This window comes from Rattus norvegicus, chromosome 3, assembly GCF_021556685.1.
Source record: "Rattus norvegicus strain SHRSP/BbbUtx chromosome 3, alternate assembly SHRSP_T2T, whole genome shotgun sequence".
Lineage (NCBI taxonomy): Eukaryota > Metazoa > Chordata > Mammalia > Rodentia > Muridae > Rattus > Rattus norvegicus.
This window is the reverse complement of record NC_141536.1, coordinates 33,956,596-33,974,668: the sequence shown is the minus strand read 5'-3', so window position 1 is coordinate 33,974,668 and position 18,073 is coordinate 33,956,596. Positions and strand designations below refer to the sequence as shown.

Sequence of the window (18,073 nt, the reverse complement as noted above, 5' to 3'; positions counted from 1 at the left end):
ATATAATGAAAGCAGCCCTAAGTGGGAGGTTTATAGCTTCAAGAAAATACATCAAAAAAATAACAGGAAACTCAAGAAAATAATTAACCATATACTGTAGAAACATGGGGGGAATGTACAAGCCAGATCCCAAATCAGAATGTAGAAATAACTAATTAAGAGCAAGGTAGAAATCAATTAAAGAGAAATGAATATAAAACAAAAAAGCAAATCAAAGAAACAAATAGTTGGCTCTTTGAAAAGATAAACAAACCCCTAGTCAAAGAAATAAACCCAAATTCATAATATGAGCAATGGAAAAGGAGGCTTTACAACAGATATCAATTCTTAGAGAAATGGATGGAACTAGAAAACCTTAAAAACTTGTATTCCAGGGCTGAATAGATGGTTCTGTGGTTAAGAGAACTGGCTATTCTTTCAGAGGTCCTGAGTTCAGTTCCCACCAACAACATGGTGGCTCAGAACCAACTATTACTATGGAATCTATTGTCCTCTTCTGGTGTGCAGATGTACATGCAGACAAATCTTCATATTCATTGAATGAATACATCTTTTTTAAAGTTACTCTCCTAGAATAGTGATGGCACACACCTTTAATCCCAGTACTCAGGAGGCAGAGGCAGGCAGAATACTCGTACATAGAATATTAAAATTAAAATCTTGAAGAAAAAATCTCCTAAATGGGCTTAACAGGTGGATCGGTAAGACTGCTTACTGCTCTTGCAGAAGACATGTGTTTGGTACCCAGCATCCAGGAAGCACGGCTCACAAAGCCTTGCAATCCCAGCTCCAAGGAAATCGGACATTTCTGACCTCTACAAGCACATACCCACAAGCATATACACATGATTGAAAATGCCCACACTCTCTCTATCTACTCAATATAGTACTTGAAATTCTAGTTCTTTTGCAATAAGACAGCAAAAGGAGATCAAAGGGATACAAGTTGGAAAGGAAGAAGTCAAGAAGTCATCCACTATTCATGGATGATATAATATATTCATATATATTCATATACATATGTATATATATCCCAAAATTTTACCTGCAGTTGATAAACAACTTCAGCAAAGCAGCTGGATATAAAATTAACTCAAAGAAATCAATAGCCCTCCTTTATACAAATGATAAATGGACTGAGAAAGAAATCCGGGAAAGAACACATTTTGTAATAGCCACAAATGATACAATATAAAATAAGTTGCTGTAACTAACCAAGCAAGTAAAAGACCTGTATGACAAGAACTTCAAGTCCCTAAAGAGAGAAATCAAAGAAAACCTCAGGAGATGGAAATATCTCCATGCTCATGGATCGGTAGGATTAACATAGTGAAAATGGCCATCTTGGAAAAAGTGATCTACCAATTCAATACAATGCCCACCAAAATTCCAACACAATTCTTCATAGATATGGAAAGACCAATTTTCAAATTCATATGAACTCAAAACTAAGTAAGAAGAAGTAAAACAACCCACTGGCAAACGAGTAGTAAAATGAACAGACAGTTCCCAAAGATCGAAATTCAAGTGGCCAATAAACACACAAACAAAATTTAACCACACTAACCATCAAATAAACACGAATCAAAACCTCATTGAGATTTCGTTTTGCCCTAGTTAGAATTCCGATCATAAAGAAAAAACAAAGCAAAACAAAACATATACTAACAAGGATATAGACAAAAATGAGCCTTTATCCTCTACTGATGGGAATGTACAATAGATCAACCACTAAGTGAAACAGGGTGGAGGTTCACCAAAAGACTGAAAATAGATCTACTATATGGCCCAACTATACCATTCCCATGTACCCAAAGGACTATAGACCCCATATATAACAGCAATGCTTACACAACAATGTTTATTGCAGCCCTATTCACAATAATTAAATATAGACTCAACCTATATGTCCATAAGAGAAGGAATGATTAAAAAAAGAAAAAGAAACAGCTGTATATCCACAATGGAATTTTTGAGCCATGAAAAAATAAAGATATGTTGTTTGTATGAAAATGGATGTAAATGAAGATATCATATTAAGCCAGCTGCAAAAGATAAGTTTTCTCTCATTTGTAGCTTCCTAGATGCTGTGCTAATTAAAAATAAATCATGTGCGAGGACATGACAAGAGAGTAGAAGTGAAACTGACTTGGGAGTCAAATGCGGGTATTAACAGGGGTATTAATAGGGAGGGCAGAAGAGGGAGAAGAGAAAGCTATGGGGGAGTATGCTGTATGGAAAAGACATACTTGTGTGAAAATGTCCATGTGCAACGCATATACAAATGGAAATTTAAAATAACAATAAAACAAATAAATAGGGCTACTAGAAGAGGCAATCTTTACCCACAAGAGAATAAACTAAGGAAGAGGAAGATAGAGAACTCAGGAAATGAGGAGTGGGGCATGGGGAACAGGAGCTCATTGAGGAAAGGGCCAGGACTGCAGACCAGGGCGAGAGAACAACTGGCCCAAGGTGGATCAAATCTAAGATGTCAGGATCCTAACTCAAAATAAAAAAATAAGGAAAGGCTCAGGATAATACTAAAGAGAAAATACTGCTAATACTCATAGAGAGAGAGAGAAAGAGAGAGAGGGAGAGAGAGGAAAAGGGGATAGAAACAGAGAGAGAGGGTAGGAAAAAAGAATGCACCCACTTATACCTAATATACCCAAGGCATTTTAACATTTTTGTTACAGGTTTTATTCACGAGTGTTTGCCTGCACACATGTATATGCACCACATACATGCATGGTGCCAGTGGAGGTCAAAAGAGGGTCTTAGAGCCCCTGAAACTTGAGTGGCAGATGCTAAGCTGTCAGGTGGGTTCTAGGAACTGTACTCGAGTTCTCTGCAAGAACAACAAATGCTCTTAACCACGCAGCCAACTCTTCAACCTCCAAAGACAGTGTAGAAATTATTTCCACAATTGAGGGAGAATTTGGTCTAAAGTATTATGAAAATCAGAAGCAAAAATGGTAATAAACTAAAATTGCAAGATTGAGATGACTTTAAAATGAGTATGGTACAGTAGCCAGCTTACCCATGAGTGGTTAAATAGCCACAAGAACTTCCCTCTGTACTGGACTAATCTAGCTGCCATATAGCCATCCTGAAAGGTGGCTCAGCGTGGAAATAGACTGTGTGTGCTTGAAACAAAGAACTGAAACCAGTTAAAGCCTGTTCCTGCATGTTCTTAAGTCGAAACATCTCCACTTCCTTGTCTCACTTCAATGACTGTACAAATGTTCCCACTCCTTCTACATTCCTGTAGTCTGTAAAGAGTGCCAAAAATGTGTGTCAAACAAGTATTCTACTGCTAAGTCAATGGATTACCTAACTGAAGATAAATTATATATTTAGGAAATATGATACTATTTTCCCCTAAGTTCATGTAAAAGCATCCCTAGAAGTAATTTTATATTAAAACCTATTTTGGAACTATATACTAAATTTTTTAATTAAGCTTTTAATCCCAGCACTAGGGAGGCAGAGGCAGGCAGATCTACAGTATGGTCCACAGAGCAAGTTCCAGGACAGTCATTGCTACAGAGAAAATCTTGTCTTGGAAACAATTTTTTGAATTAAAATTGACATGTCAGTTTGCAGTAGAAAAGTTATAATGCAGTATATTAGAAAATGTAAGCTATGAATATGATTAAAACTAGCAAATCATGTTTGTAAGATATGTGTAGTTATCCTATAAATTCTTAGGAATAGAAATTCTTAGGAATAGTTCATCATTATAGCTGATGGCACTTTCTGGTGGGTGATCAATTAAAGTAGAGAAATCAGTACAACAACCAAGGATAATCACACTTTGTTTTCTCCTTAGAGTCTTTTACTTTTCTATTTTTCTTTCATCATTATTTTTTCTTTTTCTCATTATTATTATTATTATTATTATTATTATTTTTATTTTTATTATTATTTTACTCATTCACTTTACATCCCATTCACTGTCCCCTCTCACTGTCCCAGCCAGCTCCTCTCACAATACTTCCCCCATCCCCCTTCCCTTTCTCAATGAGCAGATAGGGACCCCCCCCCCCGGGTATCTCCCAGCACTTCAAGTCTCTGTGAGGCTAGGTACTTCCTCTCCCACTGAGGCCAGACCAGGCAGCATAACTAGAACATATCCAACATACAGGCAACAGCTTTAGGGATAGTCTCTGATCCAGTTGTTCGGGATTCATATGAAGACCAAGCTGCACATCTGTTATAGATGCTGGGAGGGGCAGTGAATGGCATGTGAAGTGATAACTAAAATAATAATAATAATAATAATAATAATAATAATAATAATAATAATAATAAGTGTGGGGAGGCCTAGGTCCAGCCCCTGTATCTCCTTTGTCTGTGGTTCAGTTGTCTGAGAGTCCCAAGGATCCAGGTTAGTTGATTTCATTGGTCTTCCTGTGGAGTTCCTATATCCCCTTAGGGGCTGCCATCCTTCCTTCTATTCTTCCATAAGAGTCCCCAAGCTCCATCCGCTGTTTGACCGTGGGTGTCTGCATCTGTCTCAGTCAGCTGCTGAGTGGAGCCTCTCAGAGGACAGCCATGCTAGGCTCCTGTCTGCAAGTATAACAGAGTACCATTAATAGTGTTAGGGATTAGTGCTTGTCCATAGGATGGGTCTCAAGTTGGTCCTTCACCTTTACGTGTGTGCAAGCCTGCAATGCATCATCAGGAGCAGCCCATGATGAGCATGGAGAGGTACAGCCTACAGAATGGGACTTAGAACCCAAAAGCGTGTTCAGTCATTTCTGTTTCTCCATCTATAAATTCTTTTAAAATCCTTCCTGATTATCTCTCACTTCCTTAGAGCTTCCTAATTTTTCCTAGCATATGAAAAGTCTCCAGAAATTTAATAGAAAGAGAAGAAAAACTAGAAGTCTCATCAAACTAAGACTGAGTGTCTTCCTGACATCCCGTTAAAAGAACAATGGCATCTTGAGAAGTTAAAAGGCTTCCCTTATTCATCCATTTTTTATAATAAGCCTGTAATTGGGCCATTTGACTTTAACTGCTTCTTTGATTTAAAGATGCAGATTTGTTATAATTGGTATTTAAAAATTTATGTCAAAGAGAATTTTATTAAGAGTCATGGCTAAATTTTGTTATTGCTAATATAAGAAATATGTTCTGCTAATCTTGAATTTTCTTCTACAGAACTTTATTATTTAAGATACAGCAGTTAGGTGGGTTAAAACAATTTTAGGAGATAGTTTAAACTGCCTTCCCATTATTCCCATATACCCTATTAGAAACCCACAGCAACCAAGTGAACTGCAACGGATTTGCATATCATCACTCAGAAAGTACCTCTAAGTGCACGAAATAAGGAGTAATCCTATTTGAAACTTCAAGATTCAGTAAAAGACTAATAAAAAAAGAATGTTAAAGTTATTATCCTTTATAGTGCTGTATACATATATTCATGTGTGTGTGTGTTTATTTCATACCTGAATAGCATTACTGTGCTCATAAAAATGCAGTATGATTTTTTTAAAGAAAGATTTAGATACTCAATTCTGTAGTGAATAGCTGAGATTTATGTCAAAGCTAAAGGAATGTATCAGAGCAATTTCGTAGGGAAAGCTGTTTTTAAACAAAAATGAGTTGAAAGGAAATAATGTGTTGGTTGGAAATTTAAATACATGATCTTCTAATATGAAATGAGAAGACTAAAGTTTGTCTTTCATTTATACCCAACATTAAGGCAATTAGCTGAGTTCTCCTTTGGCCTTTCCCGCTAACAGCCTGCTAGAAAGAACAAGGATGGCCTGACTGAACAGCCATAATTGCATCTGAAATGATATTTTATAAAATTCTAAAGTGTTCTACACACTTTAGAAGACCGGAACTTAATTTCTTGATATTGCTCAGTCTTCCTAAATCTGCTGGTCTATGAGATATTCCTGTTTATCAATACCTGAAACTTACTGACATGCTGACCTGTGCAATGGTATTCACCTACTAGCCATTGTTTTATCCTATGATATAATGTTTTATCATATTCTGAGGCATTTCCTAAGTCATGAGAAGCAAGATATCAAGAGTCAAGAGACTTCTCCAACATGGGGATAAGAAGGATGGATTTAGCACACTCCAACGCGGGAAAGCATGGCGTGCAGACATCCGAGAAGAAACATGGAAAACCACAAGTCTGGGAGGAAGAATTTCACTAGGCACCAGCTCATTCCCTACAGGCATTTTTCAGGCAAGAAGACAGAGCCAGGCATCTTCTAACCCAGGGAAGCAGAACGCAGAAGATAGGGAGAAAGGTAGAGTGTAGAACATAGCATCCCAGAGGAAGGAAACACACCAGAAAAATCCCAGAGCTTTGCCATGGAATCCACATGACATTACTGGCTGAGTCCTGGGTTGAGTATCCATGACAGGAAATGACCAAGAGAAGGAACCACAAGAAAGAAGTCGGAAAAATCTCTGGAGCTCATATAGGGCCAGAAATAGTTCGGGTTTCCCACCAGCAAGTGGTAAATGACAAAATGATGAAGGGCATTGAATTGAAACCTTCAAAAGGATATTGCATTCCAAAGCACTACGTAATCAACATGCCACAAGCTAGTGGCAAAACGCAAAGCTTACAGCTGTGCAAGAAAACGAGGCACCATGACACCCTGTCTAGAGCAGGAAAGAGAATGACATCCACACGTGGAAAGCTGAAGGTATTTCAAGGAAAATAACATATCTACCTAATGATTCTTTACCATTAAAAAAATCCTTCAAACAGAAGAAAAAGCAGAAAATAAATAAAATTCATTGTCAACAGAACTGTCCTCAACAAGGTTAAAGGAAGTTCCTTGGGCAGAACCTAGATGATTAACAGGTGGAGAGTTAAGCCTCAAAACAAACTGAATACTAGGAGAAATGGTAACTATATGGGAGTTTTCTTAAAATCTCTTTCAAAAATACCTTCAGAATATACATGACTATCAAAGCAAAATAAGTATAATGTAGTGTGATAGTTATGGTGCGTATGCAAGTAAATCCATAACAAAAGAGCTAATAAATAGACATTGAGTGTTATAAAGTGCATATATTGCGTAGGAAGGAAGAATTATAATATTTGAAGGTAGACTATGCTAAGTCAAACACACACACACACACACACACACACACACACACACACACACACACACTCCCAATCCAGGAAAAATCAGTTAAGAAAATAAGGAGGTACATAAACTATCACTATAAATAAAGTGGGATTAAAATTAGTCCAAGTCCTCTCCATTGCTGCAAGAAAGGAAGAGAACCAGGAAAAAGTAGCAAAGAAGAGTAAGGATATGTTTTGTTTTAAAGAACAACAAATGTACAATGGCACTAATGCACATCTAAAGATTCTATGAACAGATAAAGACTTTAGACTCAACAGATAGATAGATAGATAGATAGATAGATAGATAGATAGATAGATAGATAGATAGATAGATAGACAGACAGACAGACAGACAGACAAAGATACATAGATACTTAGAGATACAGATAGATAGAAGGATGAAATAATGAGCAATAAAGGTTATAGGTTAATTTGACTGTCACCAAATCAGATGACTAGTTGATTCCCTGGGACACCCATGGTAGAAGGAGAAAACAGACTCCTGCCAGCTGTCCTCTGACCTCCACACTTACACACCCACACACACACACACATGCGCAAATAATAATAGGAGCCACGCTCAGTTTCCAGCGCCCACATTAGGCAGCTCACACTTCCTGTAAGGCCAGCTGCAGGGGATCTGACGCCCTCTCCAGCCTTCCGTGGGCACCGATTTATCTTCACACGCACGTACCCACACACAAACCCAGACACATGATTAAAACTAATTTTTTAACTATAAAAAATATAGTTATCATGGCATCATTTATCACAAGAAACTCTGAGTGCCATTATTAATACCAGACAAAGTACATGAGAACAAGGAAAATTATCTGGAAAAAAGACTTTCATTGTAATCAAGAGATTAATTCAGTAAGAAGGCTTAATAATTCTAGGTGTCTATGTAACTGCCAGGAGCTGACTTGTGCCCCCAAGTCATGTAATGCATCTGTGTGACTTCAGTGACCAAAGTATTAGGATAGATTATTAGATTTGAGGGACTAAGTAAACTCATAAGGATTGAGCACTTAAGTATTGGACAGTATTCTGGATTATTTGGTGTGGAAGCCAGAGAAGAATACCTACTAAAAGAATTACAAGGTTGCAATTTGCAAAAGTGGCTGAATTAAGAGACTTGGATAACTCCCTTTATAGAATAGCTATTAATTTCGCTATCTTCAGTTTCAATTAACTACAGCTATGAGCTAAAAATATTCTGAATTTTTCAGAAGTAAACTATGTGTCATTGGAATGGTGTCATGAAATCTCATACTGTTCTCTGTCCTGCCTAGACAGGTGTCCCTCTGCCCAGCAGGCCCATACTGCACGTGCACCCACCACATAGTCACTCTGTCACTGTATCGGGTATCTTGATATCAGATCAGCTGTTGGGAATTGCATTGATTTTAACAAATTGGGTTTATTGGCTTGACAGTGGCTCAAAACCACACCATAGTGGTGCTAGACATTTAGAGATGCCAAAGAAGGGCAGTAAAATGTGTCCTTTTAAGAGCAGCAGTTCTCAACCTGTGGATTGTAAACCCTTTATGGGGTTGAACACGTCCACAGGGATCACCTATCAGATAGCCTGCATATCAGATATTTACATTATGATTCATAACAGTAGCAAAATTACAGTTAAGAAGTAACAATGAAAATAATTTCATGGTTAGAGGTCATTACACCATGAGGAACTGTATTAAGATTTGCAGCATTAGGAAGGTTGAGAACTACTATTTTAAGAGAAAGCGTAAACATTGCCTAAAAGTATATATGGGAGTATATATGACTCAACGGGTAAAGACTTTTGCTGCCAAGGCTGACAACCTGAGGTCAATGCCTGGAACCTGTGCGTTCACCTCCCCTCATGGATCATAGCATCCAGGCAAGCAGTGAGCACACACAAACACTTTAAATCAGTGATTCTCAACCATATCAGATATCCTGCATGTCCAATATTTACATTATGACTCATAACAGTAGGGAAATTACAGTTATGAAATATCAACAAAATAATTTTATGGTTAGGGGGTCACTACAACATGAGGGACTGTGTTAAAGGGTTGCAACATTAGGAAGGTTGAGAACCACTGTTCTAAATAAATAAAAATTTTAAATCTTTTAAAAGGCATGTGTGAGCGTGTGAAGAGATGGTTCAGCATATCAAAGCACATCTGCACTTACAGAGGACTTGTTTGATTTCCAGAACTCATCTGCCAGTTAACAACCTTCTGGCCCTCCAATTCCAGAGGCCCTTACTACATCCTCTGGCCTCCATGGCATCAGGCACAAACACGGCACATGCACATATGAACACAAACCACTCACATAAAAATTGAAAGTAAAATACATGGACTGACCCTGGACTCTGACCTCATAGGTAGCAATGAATATCCTAGTAAGAGCACCAGTGGAAGGGGAAGCTCTTGGTCCTGCTAAGACTGAACCCCCAGTGAACTAGATTGTTGGGGGGAGGGCGGCAATGGGGGGAGAATGGGGAGGGGGACACCCATAAAGAAGGGGAGGGGGAGGGATTAGGGGGATGTTTGCAAGGAAACCGGGAAAGGGAATAACACTCGAAATATATATAAGAAATACTCAAGTTAATTAAAAAAAATTGAAAGTAAAATAAATCTTTAAAGCGTTATTTTTTAAAGTCATGCATGATGGAGGAAAGGCATAGTGGGGTGTGTGTGTGTGTGTGTTTCTCTAAAGTTTTAGTCACTTAATAAAATGTCTACTAAACATTGGGGACACTTTGAGAGGTCTCCATTAGCTTTGAAGACTGACACTTCTCAATTGTTAATAGCCTAAGAAGTCAGATGTTCACAATGCCAAGCAACCAGAACTTCCAGGGACTAAGCCACTACCCAAAGACTATACATGGACTGACCCTGGACTCTGACCTCATAGGTAGCAATGAATATCCTAGTAAGATCACCAGTGGAAGGGGAAGCCCTGGGTCCTGCCAAGACTGAACCCCCAGTGAACATGATTGTTGGGGGGAGGGCGGTAATGGGGGGAGAATGGGGAGGGGAACACCCATAAGGAAGGGGAGAGGGGAGGGGTTAGGGGGATGTTGGCCCGGAAACTGGGAAAGGGATTAACAATCGAAATGTAAATAAGAAATACTCAAGTTAATAAAGATTAAAAAAAATTAAAAAAAAAGAAGTCAGATGTTCTGAAAGGCAGAAAAAACTTGATCAACACCATCAACAAACTTGATGAAATGACATGGAACACTGGCCCCAGGCACATAAAAACACACAAACCTCGCAATAATAAACCAACGGTTCATGAACTCAAGATATAAACTAAGTCTAAGTACATTCAGAAGTGAGGATGTACCAAGTGTACTCTCTTCAATGCACTTAAACTGGAAGTCAACAGAGAGGTATTTGGAAATATTCTTCAAACAATTCAAAATGAATTGCACTTCTAAGTAGAATGACTCACAGGAAACAAGAAATAATAAGAGAGAATAGAAAATATCCGTACTAAATGAATATGAAATCAATATCAAACTGTACTGTTGGGTGTGGTGGTGCATGCCTTCAACAAAGCTCTCTGGAGGCAGAGGTCAGCAGTGAACTCAAGGCCAGCTCCATGTAGGCTAGCAGAGCTACACAGTGAGACTCTGTGAAAAGAAAGAGGGGTGAGGGTGAGAAAAAGAAAGGAGAACTTAGTGGAAAAATTGCAAAAAATGCTTCCATTAGAGAAAAGAAATCTCGAATTATCTGAGCTCCTTTCTCTTTAATTTTTCATTTATTGGCAATAGATTCTTCTCTTGTACAATGCATCTTGATTATAGTTTCCCCTCCCCCCATCTCTCTCAGTCCTTCTCCATCTCCTCTCTCCTCCAAATCCATTTCTACTCTGTCTCTCATTGGAAAAGAACAGGATTCCAGGAGATAACAACCGTACACGACAAAATAAAATATAATAAAACCAAAACCACCCTATCGAAGCTGGACAAGTTAAACTGCCCAAGTAAGCATGAGAATGAGAAATCTACTTGTCCATATACTCAGAGATCCCATGATATACACACTATATGCAGAGGACCTGAAGCAGACCTGTGTAGGCTCTCTCCTTGCTGCTTCAGTCTCTGTCCAGTTATACAAGCCTTGTTCAGGTGCTTCAGAGGGCCTTGTTCTGGTGTCCTTTGCTGGGGTCTGGAAGTCGCCGCACAAACTGCTCAGACACTGGTGTCAGTCAAACAGGACTGGATTACTGAAGGCACATCCCCAAACTGATCAATCACAGATACAATCCAGACTAGGGAGGTGAACTCTGACACCCAACTAGAATACTATAGAGCTTTTTAAGCCTGAAATCCACAAGCATCCGTGCCAAGTTATTCCACCAATCAGGACTTAGGAATAAGATATTTCCTTAGGAACAAGCCTTTGTGGTATGCTTATCCTGTTCTCATTGGTTGAGATACTCAACTATGACAGGGAACTCGTGTTGCCTAACATTCACGTCTTAACGTGCCAATCACGATGTACATGTCTCTTCAAGTAGAATGCCAATTCTCAGGGAGGTCTTGGGAACTTAAACCTAATCTTTGTTCGACCCCTACTCAAAATGGAAGTTTTACTGTAAACGGCTTCTTATATTTGTGCAGGTGTCTTTCTTATGTTGGGGTTCATCCCAGGGGCAGCTTATAAATGCAAGTAAACCTCAGAGCTCATACATAGGTGCTGTTGTGGCTAACTGCACAAAGCCGTTCTAACTGATTTCTATAGTGATTGGTTTCCAAAAACGCCAAAGCATAGAACATTACAGAATGTGATCAACGTGGGCATGAGAAAGTTTCATAGAAATAGCACATGAGAAAGTTTCCTTATAGTATCAGTAACAGCACAAAATGGCAGGCTAGACAGGCCACAGTTACCTAGGCCTTAGCATCTCTCATCACTTCTGGTTCTTACACTCTTTCCACTTCTTCCTTGGTTCTCTGAGCTCTAAGGAAAGGGATTTGATGAAGATCTCCTATTTAGAACCTTGTGTTTCAAGAGCTCTCTCTCTCTCTCTCTCTCTCTCTCTCTCTCTCTCTCTCTCTCTCTCTCTCCTGCAAGAGGAAACCTCTCTGATGATGACTGAATAAGGTACTGATCCATGAGTGTCGCAGAATACCATTAGGAGTCATTTTATTGCTATAGTTATTTTTTCAGACCAATATTATTTGTTTTTACCCTAGACATCTAGGCTATCCAGTCTCTGGTTCCTGGTCACCCAATCAGTGTCTGGTATTGGTTCCATCTCATGGAGTGAGACTTAAGTCAAATTAGACAACCAGCTCTGTGCCACCACTGCCCTAACGTATCTTGTAGGCAGGACCTACTGTAGATCAAAGGTATTGAGACTGGGTTGGTGTCTCTCTTTTGGGAGCCTGCAGGGTACCTTTCCATACCAAGGACACTAGAACATAGAGATGAAGGCTCCATATAGGCTCAGGTAGCTTCTCCATATTCAGTGAGTTCAATGAGTCGTGTAGGTGCTGTCCTCAGCAACCAGATCCTGCAGTCAGTTTGCAGAGAGCAACCTTGGTTGTTTTAAGTTTGCCATGGGATCCCCTTGGCCAACAACTTAATTGAATGCAATCCAGTAGCAGTTCTGCAAGATTCGTTTGGTGACAAGATATGGCAGAAGATAGTTGGGACTCCATCAACTCCATTATTAGAAGACCTCGGTAGGATCACCTGCATGTATTTTGTAGATTTTCTACTACACTAGGTTTCCATACCATCTCTCAAAGGCCCATCGATTCTCCCTATCTGTCCCTGCACTCACTCCTTCGACCCTATACACCCTCCCACTCCCCAAACGATCCTCTGATTTGTGTCCTGCTCAGTACTAGTCCACCCATAAAATCCACTCTATTTCCCCCTCCCAAGGAGACCCCCATAGTTCCTTCCTCTCTATATATAATCTGTGTCTGTGGCTTGTCAAGGTTAATATCCACATGAAAGTGAATACCTAACATATTAGCTTTCTGAATCCCTCACTCAAGATGGTCTTTTCCTAGTTCCTTTTGCCTACAAACTTCATGATGTCATTGTTTTATTAAGAAATCTTAAGATTTTCTTAATAAATCATAAAGGAAATAAAAGGTAGCCAGAAGAAAGGGATGAATAACATACAACAGCTTGAAATCATAAAAATTAAAATTCAGCACTCAAAAAATATATTCTAGGAGGAAAATTATGAGAACAAGTAGGTAGACTAAACTGAAAAGCAAAGGAAAGTCACAAGTCATCCATCTGTACTGAAATTTAAAAGGAACAACACCAGAGCTTTACTGATATTTCAAAGAAATTCATGAAGAATTTAAAACATAGACGGTAGGCAGATTTCACTGACAGGAAGCAAGGAACAATATACTCTTTTGAATGTTCTTTTTCTTTCTTTCTTTCTTTCTTTTTTTTTTGAGACAGAATTTCTCTGTGAAGCCCTGGCTGTTCTGAAACTCTCTCTGTTGACCAGGCTGGTCTTGAACTCACAGAGATCCAACTGCCTCTCCCTCTAGGATACTGGGATTAAAGGCATGTGCCACCATGTCCAGAAACAATGTGTAGCAAAAAATATTATAATCATACCAATATTCATAACAAGAAGCATGTGGCCTGCATGTAAAGGTGCTTGCCACCAAGCCTGACTGCCCAAGTTCAATCATCCAGATCCACACAGGGAACCCACTCCCACAAGTATGTCTATGTGCCTGCACTGGAATGCATGTGGCCACCTTCACCCTACTCACATAATAAAGTAAAATGCTATTTTAAAACCTTTAAAGAAGCAATTAATTCCTTATTATATACCCAGAAATCTTCAGTGCCATTTATGTATACTCACTTAATTATCATAATCCTAATTATGTAGAAGTGGGAATTGTATTGACTTGAGAAAATTGCCATGGCTGAGATAAGCTAAAGGGTGGAAGGTCACCAGTGATGAAGTTATTCACAACAGGTGTCGCTGACTAATACTGTCAATGATTCAGTATTCCATCAGTTTAAGTAGATTCCTCAGCTATCCCAATGAACACTTATTCTGCTCTATTCTAGGTTCTGGGATCATAGAGATGAACAAATTTGTCTTGAAAATGTACACATAATTTTCACTGATGTCACTCGAGTTATACTCCTTGCCCTTGGAACTTTATAAGCCAGATAGTTGTGTACAGATGTGCATGTATGTAGATCAATCCAAGAGCAACAAAGAGTGGGCTAAAGTCTGACTTAAACTGAGCATCTGGCTCATCTTGTCTAGAACACACTTCTATGGATTGAATCACAGATGGAAAGCATTTTTAAAATCCTTCTATATAAACTTTTTCTCGTTATTTTCTCTAAAAACGCAGTATAGCAACTATTTACATAATATTTGCATAATCATGTCAAGTACTATAATCATTTAGAAGTGACTTAGGGTATTTGAGGTTATGTATGTAGATTATATTACAAGATACCATGTTCTATAAAGGACTGGAACATGAACCGTACTATTCACACCTCCTGGAGCCAATCTAATGGTACCAAGGGACAATCAGATGCAAGTCCCGGGCAGTAGATTTGTGACATTGTTTCATGGAGGAAATGACCTAGAGCTCAATTTTGAAAGAGCCGTGTTTTCATAAGTGAAAGAAAAAGAGGGGGTATGCGGGTTAGCGATAACAAGAGGAAAACTCAAGTGTGAATAAATACACAGACAGGAAACACTAAGGAGAGCTGACGATAAAGCCAAACATGTAAACTAGGTAAGAAGTACACAGAGCTACAGCACAAAGATTGTCTAACTCATGACATATTTTATTTATGTAGCTAGAGTGAGGGTAGAAATATCAGAGGGATTACATGAGATGCCTGCAAACAATACAGGAGAAGGGTTCAAAGATCATTTGATATGCATGTAATCTTCTTAGGACACAAAATGTCAGAGGGAGAAAAAAGAATTAGACTTCGCCTGACTCATCCTTGCTCATTTTATAAGGCAAAAGCATACTTCGCCAATTAGTAAACATTTATTGCTGCTTCCATCAAAGATCAGCAGATTGCACTAGAAGCGGGCATTTTATCCAAGGAATAGCATAATTGTTGATACTCTTGTGGGCCAATGAAGTGCATGCTGTGTTCAAATGACAAGTCGTCAGTTCTTCGGCGTGTCCATAGGATATTCCCATTGCAAATTATCAGCAAATTAGTAAATGTTCTCTTTGACAGAAGCACACAGCCCAGGAGTACATCCTTACCTCTGTGCTTGGCTCAAATCACCTCAGTGCAAAGTCCCTCAACTCTCCTAGACCCTTCTAATAACCCTGACTGCCAATTAAACAACTTCTCTCTCCGGAGCTAAATGTGGACATAGGTATCAAGTTTATGCCTGATGAGACTAATTAACTCTTTTGCACAGACATGGAGTTATCAGTCCTAAAATGGAAGGAAAAGGAAAGAGAATAGAATCCCCAGGGGTGAATCTGAAATGGCTCCTGCCTCTATTGGACATGCATAAGATCCAATAGAACATTCTACCATAAAGGGAAGGTCTGTGTTAACAACAGGAAACAGTCTGCAGCCACCAACTCAGCAGTCACACCGAATTCTAAAGTCATTTGTCGCCACCTAGTGGCCAGAATGAGGTGAGTCTGAGGAAGACATTTAGAACTGGAAATACATGCATAGAGCTGCAAGCCAGGCTTTTGATGTGGGTGCTGGGGAACTGAATTGGGGAGGTCCTAATATTTGCACAAGTGTTTTACCTTCTGTGCCATCTTCTAAGGTTTTTTTTAAAAAACAACGTATATTAATAGCATTAGTTAGTTGGTGCAAAAAATATATAATTTGAAAGCATTCTCTATTTGTTATAGTTTGTATACTGAAATTTTAACAGCTTTAACTTTAAATTTTTTTCATTTTGAAGACTCACCTTCCTATTGCCATCACAACCACACAGCGAGGCAGGAAGGACATGTTGACGGATAAACACACAGCAACACAATATATCATATGTCTGAGGCATTTCTAGTCAGGGACTGCAAGGATGTTTGAAGATGTATGCTTTCCAATAGCAATTCTCTCTCATGACATTTTAATGAACAGTTTTATCCCTTTCCATTTTCAGGTCACATCTTCCCCTACCAATACAGAAGCTTTAAGCAATTCAATGAGGCTGGTATTGAAACAGGAACACAGGCAGCTTTCTTAATTCACCCTGGGGTGAGATTTCACCAGAGTGTCCTATAACTTATTGAGAAACTTACACTTAACAAGTTTTCATTATTTATTGAATTTCAGTGGAGCTCCAATATTTCACTGGGCAATCCCATCTGGAGTGGAACAAAAGACCTGCCAGTAAAAAAAAAAAAATAGGTTGACTCTTAGCAGAAGAATCAATCACTTTTATGGGTCAAAATGATATGTTTGTAGGGAAGCAAAATTAAATGGAAAAGCAAAGTCACGACATCCTGAGCATCCAAATACTTGACATATATCTGATGCTTTGTCTTTGAGAAAGCCCTTAGTATTTATTATACTCATATTGACTTCAGAGTTCCAAGGCTCAGGGATGTTTTGGAATTATCACTATTTGCCATCTGGAGCCAACAGAAAAGCCAGGACTAAATCCTGTTGTCTCTGTAACTCCAGTGCCTATGGCATCTCAGGATCTACACAGGAAGAGAGAGTTCATGTGGACTCTACTAAAGACATTGAGCCCGTACCTATGGGTGAGTATTGTGATCTAAGGTCAGGAAATCAAATGATGCACACTGATACCCATTGCATACTCTCAGACTATAGTATCCAGTTTGAGTTTTAAACTTAAAGTGCTTGTTAAAGTGCCAACTACTTTTTCTTGTTTAACCAACCCAACTCTGCCAGTAATCTCAGAAAGATCTTTAATAAAAGCTCAGGATGATACAAATTCGTGTGAAATGGAATTCATGTTGTCCTAGAGCCTTATACTTCACATCCGGAAAATGTTCTTAATAACAATTCTCCTCCCTGGAAACCACTCAGGGTGGCTTTCTAAACTGTAGAGTAGTGACAGCTGGTGTTCACCGTGCATATTGCGCCTTTGGCCTACACTTCTAATGTGGATGAAGACTCATGGAAGAGCTTAAGTCTACTGCACTTCCATACTGCTTATGGATTCCTATTCTGTACATGACTTCCTTGCTTGGCTGGACGGATTCTATCTTAAGGAGAGAAGAAACTCTTCTCTTTTTAAGTTGGTTTTGTCAGGTGCTTTGCCACAGCGATGGGCAAAGTAACTAGCAGAATGGATATTACTTCTTTTTTTTTTTCCATCTTTATTAACTTGGGTATTTCTTATTTACATTTCTATTGTTATTCCCCTTCCCGGTTTCTGGGCCAACATCCCCCTAACCCCTCCCCCTCCCATTTTCTATGGTTGTTCCCCCCCTATCCTCCCCCCATTACCGCGCTCCCCCCAACAATCACGTTCACTGGGGGTTCAGTCTCAGGACCAAGGGCTTCTCCTTCCACTGGTGCTCTTACTAGGCTATGCATTGCTACCTATGAGGTTGGAGCCCAGGGTCAGTTCATGTATAGTCTTTGGGTAGTGGCTTAGTCCCTGGAAGCTCTGGTTGGTTGGCATTGTTGTTCATATGGGGTCTCAAACCCCTTCAAGCTCTTCCAGTTCTTTCTCTGATTCCTTCAACGGGGGTCCCGTTCTCAGTTCAGTGGTTTGCTGCTGGCATTCGCCTATGTATTTGCTGTATTCTGGCTGTGTCTCTCAGGAGAGATCTACATCCGGTTCCTGTCAGCCTGCACTTCTTTGCTTCATCCATCTTATCTAGTTTGGTGGCATATACCCAAAAGATACCCCAACATATAACAAAGACACGTGCTCCACTATGTTCATAGCAGCCTTATTTATAATAGCCAGAAGCTGGAAAGAACCCAGATGCCCTTCAACAGA

General features: G+C 39.2%; 1 long non-coding RNA gene across 3 annotated transcripts in view; it reads right to left on the bottom strand.

Annotated features, from left to right (window-relative positions):
• Positions 1-3,881: 3,881 nt before the first annotated feature.
• The window catches only part of LOC102555425 (uncharacterized), a 22,418-nt gene continuing 8,226 nt past the window's right edge, over positions 3,882-18,073 (bottom strand). For 2 of the 3 annotated variants that reach the window (XR_015683496.1, XR_015683498.1), the window contains one exon: positions 14,923-16,476. This is a non-coding gene — a long non-coding RNA (uncharacterized LOC102555425). Of the gene's footprint in view, positions 4,576-14,922; positions 16,477-18,073 lie in introns of those variants that run through there. The other variant, XR_015683497.1, reaches the window with a different exon arrangement.